This window comes from Pinus tabuliformis, chromosome Q, assembly GCF_031772625.1.
Source record: "Pinus tabuliformis cultivar Carrire ecotype Pingquan chromosome Q, CPIR1, whole genome shotgun sequence".
NCBI lineage: Eukaryota > Viridiplantae > Streptophyta > Pinopsida > Pinales > Pinaceae > Pinus > Pinus tabuliformis.
Window position 1 is genome coordinate 738445097 of NC_142296.1, and position 16688 is coordinate 738461784.

At 42.9% G+C, this 16688-nt stretch overlaps 2 pseudogenes; both read right to left on the reverse strand.

The window, feature by feature from the left end:
• The window catches only part of LOC149221654 (uncharacterized), a 45252-nt pseudogene extending 36042 nt beyond the window's left edge, over nt 1-9210 (reverse strand).
• Nucleotides 9211-9544: 334 nt separating this feature from the next.
• LOC149221655 (endoglucanase 10 pseudogene) lies at nt 9545-10301 on the reverse strand (annotated as a pseudogene).
• Nucleotides 10302-16688: the final 6387 nt, after the last annotated feature.

The window sequence follows — 16688 nt, forward strand, 5'->3', positions numbered from 1 at the left end:
ATCCTGGAATGAATTTCAAGTGGGAGCGGTTGAAAACAATGATTTTGTATTTTCATCCTTTTGCTCACAATAGGTTTCCCACCAATCCTTGATGTGGAGGGTGGCTTTGAGAAGAGAAAAAGTAATATTTTCTTGGCTGGAAAAATCATGAACAAAAAAATATCCTTCTAGCATATTCAACCATTTATCTACGACATTTGCATCTATTTTCCCTTCAAATATGGGAATTCCAAAGTTTACTTGTACCTTAAAAGGTGCGGAGCCTCCAGAGTGGTTGTTGGATGTGGATGCGCCGCCGGTGGGCAACTGTTGAAGGATCTGGGCAAAGTTATCCATCATCACGTTCCTTTGTTTCTCGAGGGCCTCCTCGAGCAATATTTTGATAGGATTTACTACTCCCTCTTCTTTCTTTTATTCCCCCATTGGAGGCCGTCAGGATTTATGAGGTTGGTCTTGCAAAAGTTTGACCAGTTTGAGCCCTAACTCCTTATATCCCGACCTCATTGGGGACATGAAAAGAAAAATAGAAAGAGAAGACCCCTCTATTACCACTGATCCGAATTTAAACAGGAATGCAAAAAATTAAATATATAACCATAAATACAGAGATGCAACATAAATAACACTTACTTTCATTAATATCAAATAATGAAATATGCTTACAAACAGAATGGAATGAGACTAGCTCGGGTGGTGGTAGCTTATCTATGAGAAGAGATGTGGCGGCTACATGCCTCTGAACTGAGTTTCAATGAGGCTCAAGGGCATTTTTATTATTGAACAATAATAGAAAACCCTAAACAACCAAAACCCTAACCTGAGGAGATGTAACACCAAGAGTTAATGGGCCCCATTGGGGTTAGTTGGGCATCCAACTTCCCGAAGTCATAACTTGGTCATATTATCTCTGTTTGACGGCCATGATACCTCGTTAAAAGATATCTCTGAGGACTAAAACTGAAAACATGATTTCAATGAAAGCAACCAAAGGAGTATTTCCAAAAACACGTCGTTTAGGGCCTCAAAACAACTCTGGAAGTTCAGGACTCAAAAAACTGCCAAAAATAGTAAAATTTGTTACAATTAAGGAAACTAAAAAACTGAAAGAAACATTGGTGGGGGTTCAAGTGGAATAGGTGAGTGGCCACCAATATCTGCTTGGATCATTCCTCCCTCCTTAAGAAGCAATGGTCTCCATTGCATTGATTTCCTCCATGAGATGAGGAAACTTCTACTGAACTTGGTCCCTAGCGAGCCATTTTCCTTGGTGCAGGAGTTGGTCGGATTTGACAAATCGATACAGTTGGATCTTCTTCTAGCAAGTGTTCTTGATCTACATGTCCATGATTCGATCAGTTGCAGCTTGTTCCATGCAATCTGGATTTAACTCTGTTGGTTCGAGTTGTTTTGTAATGTCGAATGTGTCTAGCAATGGTGGAAAGTATGGCCGAAGGCAATCTACATTGAACACTGGGTGTGGGACAAGGAATGGGAGAATGTTGAGCTCAAAAGCATTATCTCCCACAACCTTGGTGATGGTGTATGGCCCATATTGAAGCAGGCGAATCTTGCGGTGGGGCCCAGCAAGGCGTTCCTTCTGCAAATGTAGCCAAACTTTGTCGCCCACCTGGAAATTGTGCGGCACCCGATGTTGATCATGCCACTACTTGTACTTAACATTAGCCTTGTCCAATATGTCATGGGCCTATTTGCAGATGTGTTGGATGTACTCAATGAAGCTATTTGCCTTGTCGGTTTCGGACTGGACATGAGTCGAATCTGCCTGAGTTGCTGCAAATGGTATGGCCACATCAATGGGACATAGTGGCTAGAATTCAAAGCCCACTTGAAAAGGGTTGTGGCCAGTCGAGTTGTGGTGAGACCAGTTGTAGTTGTGTTGGATATAGGGGAGGCTCTCATCCCATGTGTGGGGATGCTTTGATTCGTACATGCGCAGAATGTGTACGATCATCTTGTTGACGACCTCTATCTGGACATCAGTTTGGGGATGGAAAGTTGTGGAATTAGTGAGCTTGGTGTCCAGCATCGACTAGAGACTAGACCAAAATGTACTGAGGAACCTGCTATCCTGATCAGAGATGATAGACTTTGGGCTCCCAAAGTGTACCCACACTCGTTAAAAGAATAGTTTGGCAATGGATTCTGCTGTGATACTCTTCTTGCAGGCCACCATAATGGCTATCTTCGAGAATCTGTCGACGACCAAAAAAACACAGTCGTTTCTGTTCTTAGAAGAAGTAATTCCTGACATGTAATCCATGGAGATGGATTCCTATTGTTGACTAGGGGTATGTAGTGGAGTATAGAGACCTTGCTTCTTGACGGTCAGTTTGGCAATGGCGCAGGGAGTGTAGGATCTGATGTACTTCCTGAAATCTTGTCGAAGATTCAGAAAATAGAAATACTTTTGCAGTACTGCCACCATTTTCTCGACCTCGAAATGCCCAACAACCTGACTGTAGTGCACTTCCCAAATCATCTTCGCACGCTTACTTGAAGGAAAACAAAGGTGTCCTAGGTGGCATAATAGAGCATCCTGGAGATGAAAATATGGAACTTGCTTGCCCTCCAAGAGTGTATGGTTTGTGTGGCATAATTTTGGGTTGCTTTTGTAGAGAAGTGGCCAAACAGAAGTCTTGTGCCCACAAGAGTTGAGCACAGTGGTTAACGCCATGATTGGTGTTCGATTGAGGCATTCTGCAACATTATTTGTGATGCCCTTCTTGTACTTGATATTTTAATGAAACTATTGCATGTATGTGGACCACTTCTGATGGCGATCATTCTGCAACTTCCCTTGCATCCGTATGAACTGCAGCGGTCGATGGTCTGTGTGGATGACCGTTTCCTTCCCCAAAATGTAATGCTTCCATTGTCGTCAAACCTGCACAATGGAATACATCTCTTTATCATAAGTGGGATACTTTCAGACTGTGTCTAAAAGTGTCTCACTATGATATGCCATTGGATGCTCCTATTGAGTAAGGACTGCAAAAAATAGCATACTCAGAGGCATCTGTCTCGATCTCAAATGGTTGTTGCAAGTATGGTAATGTGAGCATTGTTGCAAAGAAAAGGAGATGTTTCAACTCCACAAATTCCTTCTATTGAGATTCATATCAAAAGAAATTTTCTTTCGCTCCGCCATTGGTGACTTGACTCAAGGGCCAAGTGATATGAGAGAACCCCAACACGTACCTGTAGTAAAAATTGGCAAGACCCAGAAATTCGCGGAGCTCTGTCAGAGTGGTTGGGGCTGGCCAATCCCGAATGACTTAGATCTTAGCTAGATCCACGTGCACCCCCCGTTCATCAATAATTTATCCCAGATATTGAACCTGGGTCATGCCAAAAGTGCATTTCTCCAAATTGGCACATAGCTTGTGTTGCTGCAGTGTTTGGAGAACCTATCGGATGTCGTGGAGGTGCTCTTCCCAACTCTGGCTGAAGATCGGGATGTCATCCAAGTATAACAATAAAAATGAGTTGGTGAATGACCACAAGATATCATCCATCAGCCTCATGAAGGTTGCAGGAGCATTCGTCAACCCGAAAGGCATAACCAACCATTCGAAAAGGCCCTCCTTGGCTTTGAAGGCAGTCTTCCACACATCGGAGGGGTCGATTGGTACCTGGTGATATCTGGACTTCATGTCGATCTTATTGAAATATTTCCCCCCCTTGAGTTGGTCCAGAAGGTCATCAATCTGTGGGATCGGGTACCTATTCTGGACAGTGATCTTGTTCAACACCCGATAGTCAATACAGAGTCTCCAAGTCCCATCATTCTTCTATACCAACATGATCGGGCTCTCATAGGGTGATGAACTCAGCTGAATGTGAACTTTCTACAACAACTCCAAAATTTACCTCTTGATTTCATCGTTCTCCGTAATGGAGTGCCCATAGATTGGTCCATTGGGTAATGATGCACCTCGGGTTAGATCGATGGAGTGCTTGACCTAACAGTGCAGAGGCACCCCTGCGGGGAGGGGCAAAGATGTCCTCGTACTCCTCCACGACCTTGTCTATCTATTGTTGTTGTGTGGAGGGGCCCTATCTAGAGGTCGTGGCCACCTTCTTCTTCTTTCCTTGAGGGTGTATCATCGGGAAAACAATTTTCGCAGTTTTTGAAATGAGCTTACTACAATGTTTTGCAGTAATAAGAGAGATGGCGGTAGGCAGTGCTACCTCCGGTATCCTATACAACTTATTTCCCAATGCAACAATAACAACGCGAGGCCTTGACTCATACATAGCATGTCGCTTCCACAAGAATGGTTGGCCTAATAAAACATCACAAACATCAAGGGGAGAAATGTCACATAATGCCTCATTCGTGAAGAGCTTTATGTTGTATGGAAGGTGGAATTATTGGCTCACGTGTAGATCCTATCCTTAGTGAAGCCACCTGATGGTGTATGGTTGTAGGCAGTGGTCGGTAAGCCCAGCCACTTCACAACCTTTGCTACAATGAGGTTCTTTGGCTCCCACTATCGACAATGAACTGTAGCGGGAAACCCTTTACCCACATTTGGGAGTGGAAGAGACACTCCTCCTTTGGATCTTTAGGTTCCTCCTTCTGGATCTTTGTGGTGGCGATGGTGGCATTGGGTTCCACATAAATAATATGCTTGCCTTTGTCATTCCCCTTGTTGGGTTCTGACTCAAAGTTGGAACATGCATCTGATTCTCAAGCCTTTAGCTTGGCCACCAGTGACTGCTTGGCCCAACACTCACTTGTGTTGTGGGTGGAGCTCTTATGGAACTCACACCACTTTCCCGTGTCCTTCTTCGGCTTCGTAGTGTTGTCCTTTGCTTGTGGCCTTAGAAGGTTGTCTTGGGTTGTGCCTTGGATTTGTCCTTTGGTCAATGGTTTGGGGGCACCTTTCCCTTGCTTCGGGTTTGCAAATCCAAAGTCTCACTTCTTCTATTAGAACTTCTGCTTGATCTTGACAGCGTATCGGTACATCGTGCTGAGCGAGGAGATGTCCAGGAACTCCATCTCATCCTGGATGTATCTATGTAGGCAGCCACAGTACTTGAGTACCAAATGTTTCTCAGAATCCTTGATACTCGACTTCGTGCGAAGGGTATGAAAAACATTGTTAAACTCTAGCACATCTTGGTCCCTTCCCTAACAGAGTGTGGTCCACTTTATGTTTGTCCTTGCAGCTCCCGATAGGGTAGTACTACTCCTTGATGGAATCTTGGAATGAATTCCAAGTGGAAGCGACTGAAAATAGTGAGGTCATACTTTCATCTTTCTGCTCACAATAGTTTTCCCACCAGTCCTTGATGTGGGAGGCGGCTTTGAGAAGAGAAAATGTAATCTTTTCTCAACTAGAAAAATCATTAACAGAAAAATATTCATCTAGCATATTCAACCATTTATCTATGGCGTCCACATCTATTTGGCCCTCAAATATGAGAATGTAAAAGTTTACTTGTACCTTAAAAGGTGTGGACCCTCCAGAGTGGCTGTTGGATATGGATGTGCCGTCAGTGGTAAAATGTTGAAGGATCTGGGAAAAGTTATCCATCATTGCGTTCCTTTGTTTCTCGAGGGCCTCCTTGAGCAATATTTTGACAGGATCTCCTCATCCCTCATCTTTCTTTTCTTCCCCCATGGGAGGCTATCAGGATTTACAAGGTTGGTCTTGCAAAGGTTCGACTAGTTCGAGCCCTAACTCATATCCCGATCTCGTTGGGGACATGCAAAGAAAAATAGAGAAAGAGAAGACCCCTTCAAACCATTGATCTGAATTTAAACAGGAACACAAAAAATTACAGATATAACCATAAATACAAAGATGCAACAAAAATAACACTTACTTTCATTAATATCAAATAACGAAATATGCTTCCAAACATAATGGAAATGAGACTAGCTCGGGCCATGGTAGCTTATCTCTGAGAAGAGATGTGGTGGCTACATGCCTCTGAACTAAGTTACAATAAGGCTGAAGGGTATTTTTATTATTGAAAAATAAGAGGAAACCCTAAACGACCAAAACCCTAACCCGAGGAGATGTAACACCAAGAGTATATGGGCCCCGTTAGGGTTAGTTGGGCAACCGACTTCCTAGGGTCGTAACTTGGTCATATTATCTTCGTTTGACGCACATGATACATCATTTGAAATATCTCTCCAAGGAATACAACCAAAAATGATATTATAAATGAAATCACCCAGAGAAATATTGCCAAAAAAACGTCATTTAGGGCCTTAAAACAGCTCCAGAAGTTTAGGACCCAAAAAACTACCAAAAATAGCAAACTGTGCTAAAATTAAGGAAACTGAAAGAAACAATGGTGGGGGTCCAAGTGGAAGAGGCGGCTGGCCACCAATATCCACCTGGATCATTCCTCCCCCCTTAGGAAGCAATGGTCTCCATTGCGTTGAGTTCCTTCATGAGATGAGGAAACTTCTGCTGAACTTGGTCCTTAGTGAGTCATTTTCCTTGGTGCAGGAGTTGGCCAGCTTTGACAACTCAATACAGATGGATATTCTGCTGGCGGGTGTTCTTTATTTGCATTTCCATGGTCTGATTAGTTGTAGCTTGTTCCATGCAGTTTGGATTTAACTTTGTTGGTGTGAGTTGTTCTGCAATGTTAGATGTGTCCAGTACTGGTGGAAAGTGTTAGCACTTGAATTTGCCTCAGGCTGAGGAAGGCAGAATCCAAGGCAACATCAAACCACTTAGCCTCGTAGCTAGCCCTACGAGGACAGGAGAGGGCTCTCTCCAGTCTATCTCAGCAAAAAAGTTTTCTAAAAGGGGCTGAGATGACTTTAAAAGAAACTGATTTTAGGCTAGTAAATTGATAAAAAGGGGTTTTTAATAAAATGATGGGGTTTTTCTGGGCTGCATGGGGCAAAGAAACAGCTTGAACAGAGAAATGTAATAAAAAACACAGGTTATCTCCTGAGGCAAGGTAGGCAAGAAAGTTTAACATCAAATTGAGATTAAATGGAATGGCAAGACTGCTGAGGAGCTGACAAGGGCATAGAGGATGAATCCTTGTCAAACAGAAGAAAACATTAAATATGAACAAACTTAAAGGCAGAGCATATAAATTATGAATTCTACCTTAACACTTCATTTTTTCAAATGGAAACGATCATGAAATGACATGAACACATAAAAAGCTACATATGAAACAAAAGAGGACACAAATGTTAAATTTCATACCACAGGAATCTCAGGGGTCAGAGCTGCATTTTTTAATTAAAATCTCTGTCAAAATCTGTACAATGAAAGCTCTGTTCTCTCTCCTCCACCAACTCTCAGAATTCTCCCCCTCTCTTCTTTACAAAGAATTTACAATAATAAATAAGACTGTCTGTAGAAAACAGATCGACCCAAAACAGGGGCGCTGTTTAAACTGAAATTACAAAAATAAAAAAAAACATTTCATCTATTCTACAAATAGAACAACGTTCCTCTAAATCTTCTGATGATTGGCTAATTAAGAGGCAAAACTGGAGCGCAGATCCCATAGAATCAGGACTGAGGATCAAAATAGGCAAATTCGTTCCTATATCTCTGCTTATGACAGATGTCTCTGTTTATTTTGGCTTTTGATAAGTGTCATATCTCTAGAAGCGTTTCATTTTGCTTGCATTCATGGCCAAAAATGCTTCCTTTCCAATACCATTAAAGCGCAATGTCCATGTATACTATTTTCTAATTGCACTTAAGTCGAACCAGAAAAGAAAATAATAAAGAAAACGGAGAAAATTCCAAAGATCAAATCGAAATTTTCTAAAGGTGACAAAGGAGAGGGCATCCCGTGATACAATACATCATGCACCTCATCTTCATACATAATCCGATTGTATGCAATATGTCACTCTTTTCCTGTTGATGACTGACTGCTTTTGGTTTTCACCTCATTTCCATGGCTGCTAGAAACAACATCGTGAACACAATGACAAAGCGACAGCCCCCTAGCACAAATCTTCTCCAAAAGTTTGTGACCCACACGAACAAAGCTGTCATCACTTGGTGAGCTCTTTCCTTTTCTGACTTTAGATAACACCTCCTGTAAGTTCTGCATCTGCTCGTGCTCCTCGGAAGCATAATAGGAGTAGTTAGATTGACGATGAGGGGCTTCTGGCATTGAACTTTCAACGCAGGTCCACATAGCAGTAAAGGTGTTAATTGGCTCAGTTAGTTTCAGATTTGTCTTTTATTCTTGCGATCTCAAAAGCCTTAGAGTAAACTGGGAAATTATGATCTCCCCAAGAATCAATAATAATCCCCGATCCTAAACAACTATTTCCCTTGTAAAAAGCTACATATTGTTCTGCTGCAAGTCCCTTCTTCACCTTCATTGTTGTAAAGGATATAATCATGATACGTTGGGGCAAACTGATGTACTGTGTCATGGTAAAAATCATTGAACTTCAAAGCATGGCCAAGGCTCCTAGTTAAACCACTAGATGCACCTATGTTTGCTTCAGCATACACTTTATAAGGGAATGCATACAAATGTCCCACCGCAGCAATAGCCATCTCGAGACAAAGTTCTAAATATCAGCAGCATCTTCTGCACTTTTAATCGTGCCAGACTTTGCTGCAAGAAAAACTAGCACTCCCTGCCAACAGATTTGATGATTACAAACTTTGGAACTGGATCGAATGGCCGAAGCAGATCTCTGCAGGCCACATAAAATAAAAGCAATGCATACGATGCCAAAGAGTATGATATAGTGTAAATGATAGTCACATATAGGTAGGCTTGCTTGGCACTGAAATTTCCATCCTCGTACTTTCCTTTTGCATACAAAATAAATGTAATTGCAACAAGTACGGGCTTCAGAATGACAAACTGCAATGCACCCTGCTTACAACGTCGAATGAAACGCCCATCAAGAGAAATAGGAGGAATACAACATGTCATCAGATTCTATGATGACTTCAATACTTGGCCACTTAAACTTGTGACTACAGCACCAGGACCATCCACCCATATTAGACATAGAGAAAGAAAATTATCGCCCATCACCAGAGACATGAATGACATTGTCGCATATACCAGCACCATGAAGACAATGCGAACAATATATCGTTGATATGTTGGCTCTGTGTAGTTCAAGAGATGTCTGAAAATATGCCATATTGCCAATGAAATCGCTATAATAGTGCATAGAAATGCTACTATTATGAAAAATATGGAAGCCATTTATTCCGCTAACACCAAACCATTCACCAAGGACAATGGAAATCTAGCATTGTGGATTTCAAGATCCTCTGGAAAAGCACCATGGTCCTCCGGGAAATCGAAGACCTTGACGCTGCCCAATTGTATAAAACCAAAATCCTCTGTGCTTCCCAAGAAAATCCCCTGTCTCTGCCTCTAAAGTATACCTTCCATCTCACCAATATGTCTTGCCACAAATTCAATGAACTTCACCTTAGAGCAGTGCTCTTTGCTCTAAAAGCCTGTTAGTAAGAATTTCCTTAAGAAAATGACCTCTAACAAAATGATCTGGGGTTTCTCATTTCTTTAATCAAAATTAGCCATTCCTTACTGAGACGTAGTTCAAGTATGATTCATTGTGGGTTGCATGATAAAGCCAGGCTGCTGCCCGCAGAAGCTCATCTTTATATCCAGTAGAATTGTAGAAGGCTTGAAGTGAAGGTATGCTATTTGCTATAGGAGCCTCGGTAAGAGTCAGCAAACTGAAACAATACTTGTGCATGACGAATCAATATATCTGAGTATGCAGAATCTGTATTGCGGAACACTAATGAAGCAGATGCCATTGCTGCAGTTATCTCTGCTGCTACATCCGATCCAGGACTTGAAGCATCTACCCTTAGAGTTGGCCTTTTCTCATTCATATTTTCAGGCCTTTCCCAACACTTATGATCAATGCTTGCATTTCCCACCTGGACATACAATACATTGCTTGAAGGATGTGCGTTGATCAAATAATCTGTGATCCATCTGATGAAAGACTGGGCTGCCCCTAACAAAAGTGTTGCAGTAAAAGCCATGGGTAACCCAAATTTGATGTGATCCCCAGCATCATACATTCCTTAAGAAAGGTCTGCACCGACATCATTACCATTTGACAGAGCAGAGTTCCCTCTCCATGGTATGGGATTATCATTAGGAAGCTTCCCAGCCTTCTGAATAGGAAAGAAGGTCAATGCGACCTTCAAGGCTTGGGCATATTTCTGAGAAATGGCTCCGGGAGGACCTGGAACTGGCGAGCCCTGATGGTGAGAATGCTTCCTGGAATGTAGTATTGTTAACACTGCTGCCATGTAGAGCTTTGGAACATTTTGACAAATTACATATTCTAAAAAACACATTTAATGATTTCTTCTTCAAAACAGGGTTTTGAAGAAGAATCAGTCTCACACTGACATACAAGACGGAGTCTAACAGAAAGTATGGCCGAAGGTGATCCACATTGAACACTAGGTGTAGGCCAAGGAATGGGGGAATGTTGAGCTCAAAATCATTATCTCCCATAGCCTTGGTGATGGTGTATGGCCCATATCGAAGCGGGCAAAACTTGCGGTGGGGCCCAGCGAGGCGCTCCTTTTGCAAATGTAGCCAAACTTTATCGCTCACTTGGAACTTGTGTGGCACCCAATGCTGATCATGTTGTTGCTTGTACTTAGCATTGGCTTTGTCCAATATGTCATGGACTTGTTGGCGGATGTGTTGGATGTTCTTAATGAAGTTATTTGTCTTGTCGGCTTTGGATTGGACATAAGCCAAATCTGCTTGAGTCGTTGCAAATGGTATGGCCACATCAATGGGACATAGTGGATGGAATCCCAAGCCCATCTAAAAACATTTGTGGCCAGTCGAGCTGTGGAGATCCCGGTTGTAGTTGTGCTAGACATAGGGGAGGCTCTCATCCCATGTGTAGGGATGCTTTGATTTATACATGCGCAGAATGTGTACAATCATCCTGTTGACGACCTCTATCTGGCTATCAGTTTGGGGATGGAAAGTTGTCGACTTAGTGAGCTTGGTGTCCAACATCGACTAGATACTGGACCAAAATGCACTAAGAAACTTATTGTCCTGATCTGAGATGATATACTGTGGGATCCCAAAGTGTACCCACACTCATTAAAATAAGAGTTTAGCAATGGATTCTACTGTGATACTCTTCTTGCAAGCCGCCATAATGGCCATCTTTGAGAATCTGTCGATGACCAAAAAAACACAGTCATTGCCATGCTTAGAAGAAGGAAGGCCTGACATGTAATCCATGGAGATGGATTCCCAAGGTCGACTGGGGGTAGGAAATGGAGTATAGAGACCTTGCTTCTTGATGGTCGGTTTGGCAATGGCACAGGGAGTGCAGGATTTGATGTACTTCCCGAAATCCTGTCAAAGATTCAGACAATAGAAATACTTCTGCACCACTGTCACAATTTTCTCGACTCAGAAATGCCTAGCAGCCCGATTGTAGTGCGCTTCCCAAATCATCTTCTCACACTCACTTGAATGAAAACAAAGGTGTCCCAAGTGGCATAACAGAGCATCCCGGAGGTGAAAATATGGAACTTTCTGACCCTCCAAGAGCGTATGATATGTGTGGTCGAATTCTGGGTCGCTTTTATAGATAAGTGGCCAATCAAAAGTCTCATTGCCATAAGAGTTGAGCATGGTAGTTAACACAATGATCGTTGGTCAACTGAGGCAGTATGCAACATTATTTTTTACTGCCCTTCTTGTACTTGATATTCAAATGGAACTATTGTAGGTATGTGGACCACTTCTGATGGTGATCATTCTACAACTTCCCTTGCGTCTGTATGAACTGAAGGGGTCGGTGGTCTGTGTGGATGACCGTTTCCTTCCACAAAATGTAATGCTTCCATTGTCAGTAGACCTGCACAATGGAATACATCTCTTTCTCATAAGTGGGATACTTTCAGACTGTGTCTGAAAGTGTCTCACTGTGATATGCCATTGGATGCCCCTGTTGAGTAAGGACTGCCCTAATAGCATAGTCAGAGGCGATGTTTCAACTCTATGAATGCCTTCTGTTGAGATTCAGATCAAAAGAATTATTTTTTTTTCTCCTCCTTTGGTGACTTGACTCAAGGGCCAAGTGATATGAGAGAACCCCAACACGAACCTACAGTAAAAATTGGCAAGACCCAGAAATTCACGGAGCTCTGTCAGAGTGGTTGGGGCTGGCCAATCCCGAATGACTTAGATCTTAGCTAGATCCACATGCACCCCCGGTTCATCAATAATGTATCCCAAATATTGAATCTGGGTCATGCCAAAAGTGAATTTCTCCAAATTGGCACATAACTTGTGTTGCCGGAGTGTTTGGAGAACCTATCGGATGTGGTGGAGGCGTTCTTCCCAACTCTGGCTGAATATCAGGATGTCATCCAAGTATACCACTACAAATGAGTTGGAAAATGGACATAATAGGTCATCCATAAACCTCATGAAGGTTGCAGGAGCATCCGTCAACCTGAAAGGCATAACCGACCTTTCGAAAAGGCCCTCCTTAGCTTTGAAGGCATTCTGCCACACATTGGAGGGTTCGATTGGTACCTGGCGATATCCAGACTTCAAGTCGATCTTGCTGAAATACTTTTCCCCCTTGAGTTGGTCTATAAGGTCATCAATCTATGGGATCGGGTACCTATTCCGGACAGTGATCTTGTTCGGTGCCCGATAGTCAATACAGAGTCTCCAAGTCCCATCCTTCTTCTATACCAACATCATCGGGCTCCCACAAGGAGATGAACTTGGTCGAATGTGACCTTTCTGCAACAACAACTAAATTGATTTCATCGTTCTCCAGAATGGAGTGCCCATAGATTGGTCCATTAGGTAACGACGCACCTAGGGTAGGATCGATGGAGTGCTTGACTTGATAGTCTAGAGGCACCCCTGCGGGGGAGGTGAAGATGTCCTCGTACTCCTCCATGACCTTGTCCATCTGTTGTTGTCTAGGGGAGGGGCATCTTCTTATTTCCTTAAGGGCGTATCATTAGGAAAACAAATTTCCCAATTTTTGAAATGAGCTTACTACATTGTTTTGCAGTAACCAGAGAGATGACGATAAGCAGTGCTACCTTTGGTATCGTGTACAACTTATTTCCCAATGTAACAATAACAGTGTGAGGCCTTGACTCATGCACAACATGTTACTTCCACAAGTATGGTTGGCCTAATAATACATCAAAAACATCAAAGGGAGCAACATCACATAATACCTCATTCGTGAAGGGATTGATGTTAAATGGAAGGCAACATTGTTGGCTCATGCACAGATCCATCCTTGGTGAAGCCACCTGATGGTGTACAGTTGTGGGTGTGTTGTGGTCAGTAAGCCCAACTGCTTCACAACCTCTACTGCAATGAGGTTCTTTTGGCTCCCGATATCGATAATGAATTGTAGTGGGGAACCCTTTACCCACATATGGGAATAGAAGAGACACTCCTCCTCCTCTGGATTTTCGGGTTCCTCCCTCTAGATCTTTGTGGTGGCGACGGTGGCGTTGGGATCTGCATCAATAATCTACTTCCCTTTGTCATTCCCCTTGTCCGGTTCTAACTCGGATTCGGAACATGCATCTAATTCTGAAGCCTTTAGCTTGGGCACCTATCACTGCTTGGCCTGACACTCTCTCGTGTTGTGGGTGAAGATCTTACGAGACTCACAGCACTTTCCCATGTCCTTCTTCGACTTTGTAGTGTTGTCCTTTGCTTATGGCCTTAGCGGGTTGTCCTGGGCCATCCTGCCTTGGCTTTGTCCTTTGTTCTACGTTTGGGGTCACCTTTCCCTTGCTTCAGATTCGCATATCCAAAGTCTCGCTTCTTTTGTTTAAACTTTTGCTCGATCTTGACGGCGTATCCTTACGTCGTGCCGAGCAAGGATATGTCCAAGAACTCCATCTCATCCTGGATGTACATATGTAGGCAGCCATAGTACTTGAGTGCCAAATGTTTCTCAGAATCCTTGATACCCAACTTCATGCGAAGGGTATGAAAAACATTGGTAAACTCTAGCACATCTTGGTCCCTTCCCTGCCACAGCGTGCTCCACTTTATGTATTTGTCCTCGCAGCTCCCGACATGGTAGTGCTACTCCTTGATGGCATCTCGAAATGAATTCCAAGTGGGAGCGGATGAAAACAGAGGCCGTACTTTCATCCTTATGCTCACAATAGGTTTCCCACTAGTCCTTGACGTGGGGGTCAGCTTTGGGAAGAGAAAAAGTAATATTTTCTCAGCTGGAAAAATCATGAATAGAAAAATATCCTTCTAGTAGATTCAACCATTTATCTACGACGTCTGCATCTATGTTTCCATCAAATATGGGAATTTAAAAGCTTGTTTGTACCTTAAAAGGTGTGGAGCCTCCAGAGTGGTTGTTGGATGTGGATGCGTAGTTTGTGGGAAAATGTTGAAGGATTTGGGCAAAGTTACCCATCATCGCATTCCTTTGTTTCTCAAGGGCCTCTTCGAGCAATATGTTGATAGGATCTCCTGCTCCTTCATATTTCTTTTCTTCCCCCATGGGAGCTCGTAAGGATTTACGAGGCTTGTCTTGCAAAGGTTCATCCAGTTCAAGCCCTAACTCCTTATATCCCGATCTCATTAGGGACATGCACAAAAAAACAGAGAAAGAGCAGACCCCTCTATTACCACTAATCTGAATTTAAACCGAAACACAAAAAGTTACAGATATAACCTTAAATATAGAGATGCAGTGTAAATAACACTTCCTTTCATTAATATCAAATAATGAAATATTCTTACAAACAGAATGGAAATGAGACTAGCTCGGGCGATGGTAGCTTATCTCTGAGAAGAGATGTGGCAGCTACATGCCTCTGAACTGAGTTACAATGAGGCTCAAGGGAATTTTTATTATTCAACAATAATAGAAAACTATAAACAAACAAAACTGTAACCCAAGGAGATGTAACACCAAGAGTATATCGGCCCTGTTGGGGTTAGTTGGGCAGCCAACTTCTCGGGGTCGTAACTTGGTCATATTATCTCTGTTTGACGTGCATGATACCTCATTGGAAAGATATCTCCAAGGGATACAAATTAAAATGTGATTTCAATGAAATCACCCATAGGAATATTGCCAAAAAAACGTTGTTTGGGCCTCAAAATGGCTCCGGAAGTTTAGGACCTGAAAAAACCTACCAAAAATAGTAAATTGTGCTACAAATAAGGAAACTAAAAACCTGAAAGAAACAATGGTGGGGGTCCAAGTGGAATAGGTAGGTGGCCACCAATATCTGCCTGGATCATTCCTCCCCCCTTAGGAAGCAATGTTCTCCATTGCGTTGAGTTCCTCCATGAGATGAGGAAACTTTTGTTGAACTTGATCCCTAGTGAGCCATTTACTTGGTGCAGGAGTTGGTCGGCTTTGACAACTCAATATAGTTGGATCTTCTGTTGACGAGTGTTCTTGATCTGTGTGTCCATGATCTGATCAGTTGCAGCTTGTTCCATGCAGTCTGGATTTAACTCCGTTGGTGTGAGTTGTTCTGCAATGTATGATGTGTCTAGTAATGGTGGAAAGCATGGCCGAAGGTGATCCACATTGAATACTAGGTGCAGGCCAAGAAATGGGGGAATGCTGAGCTCAAAATAATTATCTCCCATAGCCTTGGTGATGGTGTATGGCCCATATCTAAGCGGCGAATCTTGCAGTGGGGCCCTGCGAGGCGCTCCTTCTGCAAATGTAACCAAACTTTGTCGACCACTTGGAATTTGTGTGGCACCCAATGTTGATCATGCCACTACTTGTGCTTAGCATTGGCTTTGTCCAATATGTCATGGACCTATTAGCGGATGTGTTGGATGTGCTCAATGAAGTTATTTTCCTTGTCGGCTTTGGACTGGACATGAGCCGAATCAGCTTGATTCGCTACAAATGATATGGCCACATAAATGGGACATAGTGGCTAGAATCCCAAGCCCACCTGAAAAGGGTTGTGGCTAGTCAAGTTGTGAAGAGCCTGATTGTAGCTCTGCTAGACATAGGGGAGGCTCTCATCCCATGTGCAGGGATGCTTTGATTTGTACATGCACATAATGTGTACGATCATCCTGTTGACAACCTCTGTCTAGCCATCAGTTTGGGGATTGAAAGATATAGACTTAGTGAGCTTGGTGTCCAACATCGACTAGAGACTGGACCGAAATGTACTAACGAACCTACTGTCCCAATCTGAGATGATAGACTGTGGGATCCCAAAGTGTACCCACACTTGTTCAAAGAAGAGTTTGGAAGTGGATTTTGTTGTGATACTCTTCTTGTAGTCTGCCATAATGGCCATCTTCGAGAATTTGTTGACGACCAAAAAAAAACAGTCGTTGCCATGCTTAGAAGAAGGAAGGCCTAACATGTAATCCATGGAGATGGATTCCTAAGGTTAACTAGGGGTAGGTAGCGGAGTATAGAGACCTTGCTTCTTCATGGTCGGTTTGGAAATGACGCAGGCAATGCAGGATCTGATGTACTTCCCGACATCCTGTTGAATATTCCTCCAATAGAAATACTTCTGCAGTACTGCCAACATTTTCTCGAACCCGAAATGCCCAGTGGCCTGACTGTAGTGTGCTTCCCAAATCATCTTCACACGCTCACTAGAAGGAACACAAAGGTGTCCCAAGTGGCATAACAGAGCATC